Raw genomic sequence first — 8186 nt, 5'->3', positions numbered from 1 at the left:
AACAAATTGCAAAAGATTCAGCAACACAGATGTCCAAAATACTGTGTAATTATGCGATTAAAACAGACGACTTTTAGCTGTGTGTGGTGCAGCGCTAATATTTCCTTACAGTCCGTGACGTCACGCGTACGCGTCATCATTCCGCGACGTTTTCAACAAGAAACTCGCGGGAAATTTAAAATTGCAATTTAGTAAACTAAAAAGGCCGTATTGACATGTGTTGCAATGTTAATATTTCATCATTGATATATAAACTATCAGTCTGTGTGGTCGGTAGTAGTGGGTTTCAGTAGGCCTTTAAGAGACGGAAGTTTGGTGGAACAGTGTTGCGTGTGCAATTAAGATTGCATGTGTTTTAGTGCACGCAAACCTTGAGCAGCTCAGGCCCAAAGTGACATCCATCTTTGCGCTGTGGCAGATAGGAAAGAATCTCTTTCACCTCCCCCCTCTAAGTGCATAAACATGCGCAAACATACACACACTGTGTGTGTCAGTGCTTGTGAGCGTGAGTGGGGCTCTAGTCAAAGCTCTTAATGATCCCGCCAGCTGTTGCTCTTGTAAACACGCAATCCCACCTCCTCGCTGCCTCTTTGGCTTCCTTCCTCGAGTCCAAGGAGTTCAATGTAGAAGAATCTTGAGCAAGTTGTAGAAAAGGTTGGTTTCTACGGTAGCACCCTCTGCGTGGACTCAATTGCCAGCGTCAGGGCCGCAGAAAAAAAATCGATGCCATCTGATTTTCAACAGGATGCACATGTTTCTACTCAGTCTGAGACTTTGTGTGAGGCTCATTAGTCCCTCACACTGTCTGGGTGGCTTAAGGCCGCAGGATTTAAACTGGGAGGCAGCAATGGGGGTGAAGTTAGAATTTTGAACTGGATGTCTTTCAAGCAGGGTCGTCCAAACCTTTTTCCAGCGAGGGTCACGTCCAGAAAAATTGTAGGCCACATTTATTCATTTCCTACATTCAAAATTCTGGACTCTCACTCTAATGTTAGATCCACTATGGACTGGACTTTCACAATATTATGCTAGACCCACTCGACGTCCATTGCACCCGGTGTCCCCTAGAGAGGGGGGGCACCCACATCTGCGGTCCTCTTTCAAGGTTTCCCATAGTCATGCTCATTGACATCCCACTGGGTTGTGATTTTTTCCTTGCCCTTATGTGGGATCTGAACCGAGGATGTCGTTGTGGCTTGTGCAGCCCATTGAGACACTTGTGATTTAGGGCTATATAAATAAACATTGATTGATTTGATTGACATTGATTGAAAAACCAACCCAAATCGCTGGCTATATGGTCGTTTGGTTGAAGTTTATTTGGAACATGTGTGCAGTTTCACCATGAAACATCACACATTTTCCATTTCTCTTTACAACATGCTCAAAAGAAGAAGGTAAAAGCAAAACGTATTTAATCCTAACCAATTTACACTTCATAGCAGTGCCTTACACATTCAGTATGTTCATTTCCTGTTTGCATTTCGAAGCATCGTTACATCAATGTTTTCTAATTACAACAGTTTTCTTCATAAATGGTTAAGTCAGATACGATTCACTTAATGAGATTAATAGTATCATTGTTCCTCTTCCTTATACTTTGTACAATTTAAACTGCATCAAGTTAGTACATTGTTTGAATGATTCGCTTAATCCATTCCATCATTTAATTCCACATAGTCATATACTAAAGGTTTTAAGTGTTGTACGTGCATACAAATGTTTTAAGTTGGATTTTTCTGTAAGTTGATTTTCCTCTTTTGTTGAGAAAAATTGTACATCTTGGGTGGCAGGTTATACTTTGCTTTGTACGTAATTGCAGCTGTTCGCAAAAGCACCAAAATAATTGAATTTCAATATGTTTGATTCAACAAATAGTGTTCTGATGATCTGTTATTCTAACTGATGTTTTTAACACGATTATGGAATAATGTGTACTTTTGTAGTTATTTCCCCATATCTCTGATTTTTGGTCCAGAGCATATTTAGCTGTATTTATTATGTGCAACAAAATGTGCAACATATGCCAGCGTATGTTGCACATTTTTACATGAGATTTCCAGTTCATTTGATCATCTTTTTTTACACCCCAAAATTGGATTTCTTTTACTTTTCAATTTCTACTTGTTGACTGACTTTCTCTTATACTGTTACCAAATATCATTTTAGTTCTACTGAGATTCAAGGAAAGTCAGTTTTTGTCAAATAATCTCTTTAATTTGTTCATTTCTTCGTTTTATTGTTTTTATTCGCTTATGTGTGTGCTCTCTTGAACGTTGTGTTGTCAGCAAATGATACTAACTTTAAGTCTTTTGTAACTTTACAAATGTTGAACAATTTTTCGTCCCACTACTGATCCCTGTGAAGCTATTGAAAGACAGCACTGACATTTAAGGTGACGAAATAAATATTTATTTGTGTAATATCATAAGGAGTGGACTTACCGTTATGCAAACACAATCAAATTGTCTTACTAAAACTATTTTCTTTTAAAAATATATTTTTTTGCTTTCAATTATGCGCTTCAAAATGCTTAGTCTTCAACAGCTCTCCTACTCCTTTTTTCATGCAATGAACTATTCTATGCTACTGCACATGCGCACGCTCGATCAAGGAAAACAGACCAAAACAAACCTGCTAGCACAGCTATGAAATGTTTTTTAAAAAAGAATCGGAGTTACCCAGGTGGAGTGGGGAATTGGAGAAGGCAAGAAGGAAGCAAACTGAAAAAAGTCAGTGTTTAAAATACAAGAAAAAAAAAATTGGGGGTATTTTATTTGAACTTAGCAAAATTATATTCCAATAGAACAATAAAATTTGGCTTGTCAAGAATTTCCAAAACAAGTAAAATTAGCTGACCTCAATGAACCCAAAACATACCTAAAAATAAGTATATTCTCACTAATAACAACTGTACTACAATATGAGTATGTATTTTCTATTGTTTAATTGAAAATAAAACAGCAAAGTCCATTTGGCTGTCATCTGTTTTAATATGACACAATTGTGTCGGAGTCATCTTTTTTTTTTTTACATGCTTGAAATAAAAAAATATTTCTTTAAAAAAGTATTTTTATACTTGTGAGTGTTGATGACACAGCTTTGCAACAGTTGATATTCTAGCTTCAAGCATGTTTTACTCAATATAGGTCATAGAATCTCAGCAACAAGCTGTAATATCTTACTGAGATCATTTAGGACCAAAACACTTAAAACAAGTAAAACACTCTGCTTGGTGAGAAGAATTATCTTATCAGACAGAAAATAAGCAAATACCAACCTTATTTGAGATATTTAATCTTACTTAGATTTCAGTTTTTGCAGTGCAAACTGTTTTTATTCAAATTCCCCAAGGTATCAACCCTTTTCTCAGTGACAGCGAATGTATGGGATTAATAAAACAAAAGCTGCTGTCCGTGCAGCATGCACAAATATCACAAATATGTGAGTGTTGTAGGGCAAGAAACTCACCTCGTGTTGCTCACACACGATAGGCCTTCACAATAATAGCGCTATGCCTGGCAACTGGTCCAAACAAAAACATGGTCTCGGAAAAATGGCTTAAACTTTAAATAAATGTCGACTCATGGTCCTTGTAGAAAAAGTCAGTGATAGTCATTGTGCGGCTCGCCAAGCTTTATTGTGTAGCATGCATGGTAGTTTCTAACCATAATGTTTTTGTTATGTGGAGGGCCCCACTGACTAGTTTTGCTTTGGGCCCCCAAATGAACAAATACGCCCCTTATGCCGCAGACCAATGATAAATAATCGCATTAGAGCAGTTCATGTTTTTTCCCTGTCGAGCGGTCTCATTTTTGTTCCACTTCCTGTTTTGGTTTGTTCTGCAGTGACTTTACCCCTGATCCTCAGCGCTATTCTCTTCACCTGTGCCTGATTGCCAACGTCGGCGGTTTTAGGGGGAATATTTTCCCCCCTTTTGAGGAAAATGGAACGCCTTTGAAGTTACAAGCCTTGGCCTTAGTTTTTCTCAACGAAGATGAAAAACTATGATGGCACCCTGTTTCTTATCTATCCGCACACACACATTATTAGGGACGGCGTGGCGCAGTGGAAGAGTGGCAGTGCGCAACCTGAGGGTCCCTGGTTCAATCCCCACCTAGCACCAACCTCATCACGACCGTTGTGTCCTGAGCAAGACACTTCACCCTTGCTCCTGATGGGTGCTGGTTAGCGCCTTGCATGGCAGCTCCCTCCATCAGTGTGTGAATGTGTGTGTGAATGGGTAAATGTGGAAGTAGTGTCAAAGCGCTTTGAGTACCTTGAAGGTAAAAAAGGCTATACAAGTACAACCCATTTATCATTTATTCCCTCTAGTTTTAATGGTGTTAGGATGTATCAGGTGCGGAGAGTGAGAGTGGACAAGAAAGTGTGTGTTCCTAACATGTAGGCCAAGTTAACTTTCCGTTTCAATCTCTGCCCAGGCGGAGCAGCGAGATGAACGAAAGCATTTGAGGAGAGCGACCATTTCAGAGACGGCTCTGGACTTTAGACAGCTCGGTCCTCTCCCCAGTTCTGGTACTGGTATTGTTTGTACTTACTTCTTTTTGTAGAATCAATTGGTAATTATTAATTTCTCATCACCTCGCTTTATTTAGACAATTTTAGAATTAAATGATCTGGAAGGACACTTCCCTTCAAAAGGGAGGGTCCCAATATCGGCCTCTTAAAGCTAATTCAATGTCTTTAATGTTCAGTTGTCATGTTGCCGTTTGCGTTTTATTTAGCCTGGTACATAATTAAATGACCTTGTGATTTGCTCTTCATCTACCGCCTCTGCATCATGGAGTCACGCCAACACCCGTAATGCAACATCGTGGCAAGTGCTTCTCAATTATTTTCTTTCACTACTGACAACATATTATTACTGATGTATTTTTTGTGTACAATGCAACATGTGAGTTGCATTCTTCATATTTGTCGCTAGCGACAACTTTTTTTTTTTTCTTTCATTTATATCACAAATTTCTCCTTCGTTCTACCTCTGTTAACTCTCGACGCATGTGTTTCGGTGTACTTACCACTTTTACTGGGTTGTCCGTGGCTTTCTGCTTTTCTCCTTCCTTTTACACGTGTCATTTAAAGGCCTACTGAAACCCACTACTACCGACCACGCAGTCTGATAGTTTATATATCAATGATGAAATATTAACATTGCAACACATGCCAATACGGCTGGTTTAGTTTACTGAATTGCAATTTTTAATTTCCCGGCGAGTTTCTTGTTGAAAACGTCGCGGAATGATGACGCATGCGCGTGACGTCAAGGACTGTAGAGGACATATTAGCGCAGCACCATTTGCGTCTCTTTTCATCGCACAATTAAACAGTATTCTGGACATCTGTGTTGCTGAATCTTTTGCAATTTGTTCAATTAATAATGGAGAAGTCAAAGTAGAAAGATGGAGTTAGGAAGCTTTAGCCTTTAGCCACACAAACACACGGTGATTCCTTGTATAAAATTCCCGGAGGTGAAGCTTTACTATGGATCAGAGCGGTCAAGCGAACATGGTTCCCGACAACTTGTCAACCGGCAGGTTTCGGTGAGAAAATTGTGGTAAAAAGTCGCCTCTTATTCCCTCTAGTTTTAATGGCTGTATATGCAGCTGCCATAGACTTCCCTCAGAAACTGGCCTAATTACACCCTCGGACATACCTATCCGTCTATCAGGTACTATTTAATCTCACTAAAACACTAGCAACACAATAGAAAGATAAGGGATTTCCCAGAATTATCCTAGTAAATGCGTCTAAAAACATCTGAATCCGTCCCAATGCAATCGCCTTTTTTTAACTTTATTTTTTATTTTTTTATTTTTTCTAGTCCTTCGCTATCAATATATCATCATCCACAAATCTTTCATCTTCGCTCAAATTAATGGGGAAATTGTCGTTTTCTCGGTCCTAATAGCTATTGCTGCTTGAGGATCACATCATAAACAATGTGAGGACGTGAGGAGCCTTCACCCTTGTGGCGTCATCGTCTGTGATTTCTGGTAAAGGCAAGGCTTTTTTATCAGCACCAAAAGTTGCGAATTTTATCGTCGATGTTCTCTACTAAATCCTTTCCGCAAAAATATGGCAATATCGCGAAATGATCAAGTATGACACAAAGAATGGACCTGCTATCCCCGTTTAAATAAGAAAATCAAATTTCAGTTGGCCTTTAATCTCTGCATTGAAAGGGAAATATCTTCCAACCCAGGTCAGGCACTGTGGCAGGCAGCCCTGTTTGGGGTCCTTAAAACTCCTGCAGTGTGCCAGCTTCTTTTTAAATCTGAGTGAACCACAGAACAGCATACCTCTTGATTTTCCTTTCCTCATGCCCTCTCTAGTGGCCTTTACAATTTATTACCATGCACCTTTTAATTTTATTACCGCCAGTGACAGACCCCCCCCATCCTCTAGGCCGGCACTAATTAATTAGTTTATAGCCTTTCTCGTTGCGATACAAACCAGGCTGCCGCCATGCCACGTCTTCTCGCTGCATGCGCATGTTCTGCAGATGCGCAAAAAGTGTCAGTCGAGGAGGGGGTGGGAATGCAAGAGAGAAGAGATGCCAGACAGGAAATGACCCCCAGAAAGAGGGGGCTTCCCCAAGGCTTGTATTTTTCTGTCTCTCGACTCAGAGAGCTGACTACGATGTCTTCCAAGCGAGGAGAGCATGAGAACGAGGCCAATCGAGGGGCGCTCCGAGCCTTTTGTTCTAAAAGGGTCATCCAGTCATGGTTCTGAAAACCATTTGAGCGATTGTCCCTCAACTTTGCTTACTTCCTGCATGCTGGTTGCCAGTGGCTAGTCCGTACCATGTCGTGAGAAAAAACTCTACATGTGAACTTCCTTCAATCGCTCCTCATTTGGCCAAATTACGGTCAACACTTTTACACTTTCAACCTAACAGATCAGATCTGGCACTTCTTCTTCCAGTGTCGACGACCTGAATTCCTTTTCTCACAAATGTCAACCATGTGTGAACCCCATGCTCCCTCTATGACCAGGAGTGCTAATGAGAAGAGTATACATTCTCAGAAATAAAGGTACAGTGTTTTTTTTTTCTGTCCCTAGAGGTGTAGCTGAGATTTGCACATACATGACTAATTATTGGATATCCTAGTTTATGCAGGGCAAGGAATAAAGAGATAAGCTATGAAACGGAATACCGTAAGACCAATATAAGGGACTCGGGCTTGCCAACAAATAGCTCAAATGATTATCATTTTCCTGCAGTTGGTAACCCAAACATAAAAGCAATCGGCGAGCGCAGAACTCCGTCAGACCGTATCGCCCAATAGTAAAGAATCCTTTATAAAACAATCCTGAATCCAGGCGGCTGCGATGAGGTGGCGACCTTCATGAGATAGGCCTAGCTGAGATAGGCTCCAGCGCGCCTCGCCACCCCGAAGGGAATAAGCGGTAGAAAATGGATGGATGAATGGAATCCAGACGGTGAGTTTGATCGCCCCCAAAGCCGAATCACTTGTTCCATGTGCCCTTAACTTTTTGAGCTACGTTGCTAACAACAAAGACTGACAGACCCCAGTGAGTACACGGGCAACCGACATCAAAAAGCCCCACAATTATGAACTTAGCAATGTTTGCGATGGTCTGCAATGCTGAGTCGAGTAAAATGAGCGGGCGACACGCGTCCCCAGAATGACTACACCGTCCCCAAAATGACCAACATTGTACTTTAGTCATTAGAAAACAAAGTTGAGAATTTGCCTCAGTTTCCTTTAGGTAACTGAAGACTGTAGATCCCAACCCATTTGTACATCATTACAATAAGATCTGCTTTTTAAAACAGTAATACCTCTACTTAGGAGGTAACCTCTTCACACTTGTATCTCAAATCATCAAATCTTCGCTCCCATGGTCAGAAAAACAAAGTTATGTTGATCTCTAGCTATGAGCTAATGCTAGCGGGTAAGACCGGATGTTTTGGGCGGATGTTGCTGGGTTCACTTTGGCATATGCTATGCCATTGATTGAATGATTGAAACTTTTATTAGTATAATGCACAGTACAGTACATATTTCGTACAATTGACCACTAAATGGTAACACCCGAAAAGGTTTTTCAACTTGTTTATTTTTATTGCAACTCCAATTTTAGCTTGCGACTTGAAACATCATTAGCTGAAAAACAGCTCTTACGTGACGGCGTGGCGC

This window comes from Nerophis ophidion, linkage group LG21 (genome assembly GCF_033978795.1).
Source record: "Nerophis ophidion isolate RoL-2023_Sa linkage group LG21, RoL_Noph_v1.0, whole genome shotgun sequence".
Taxonomy (NCBI): Eukaryota; Metazoa; Chordata; class Actinopteri; order Syngnathiformes; family Syngnathidae; genus Nerophis; species Nerophis ophidion.
Note: the sequence above shows the minus strand (reverse complement) of the source record.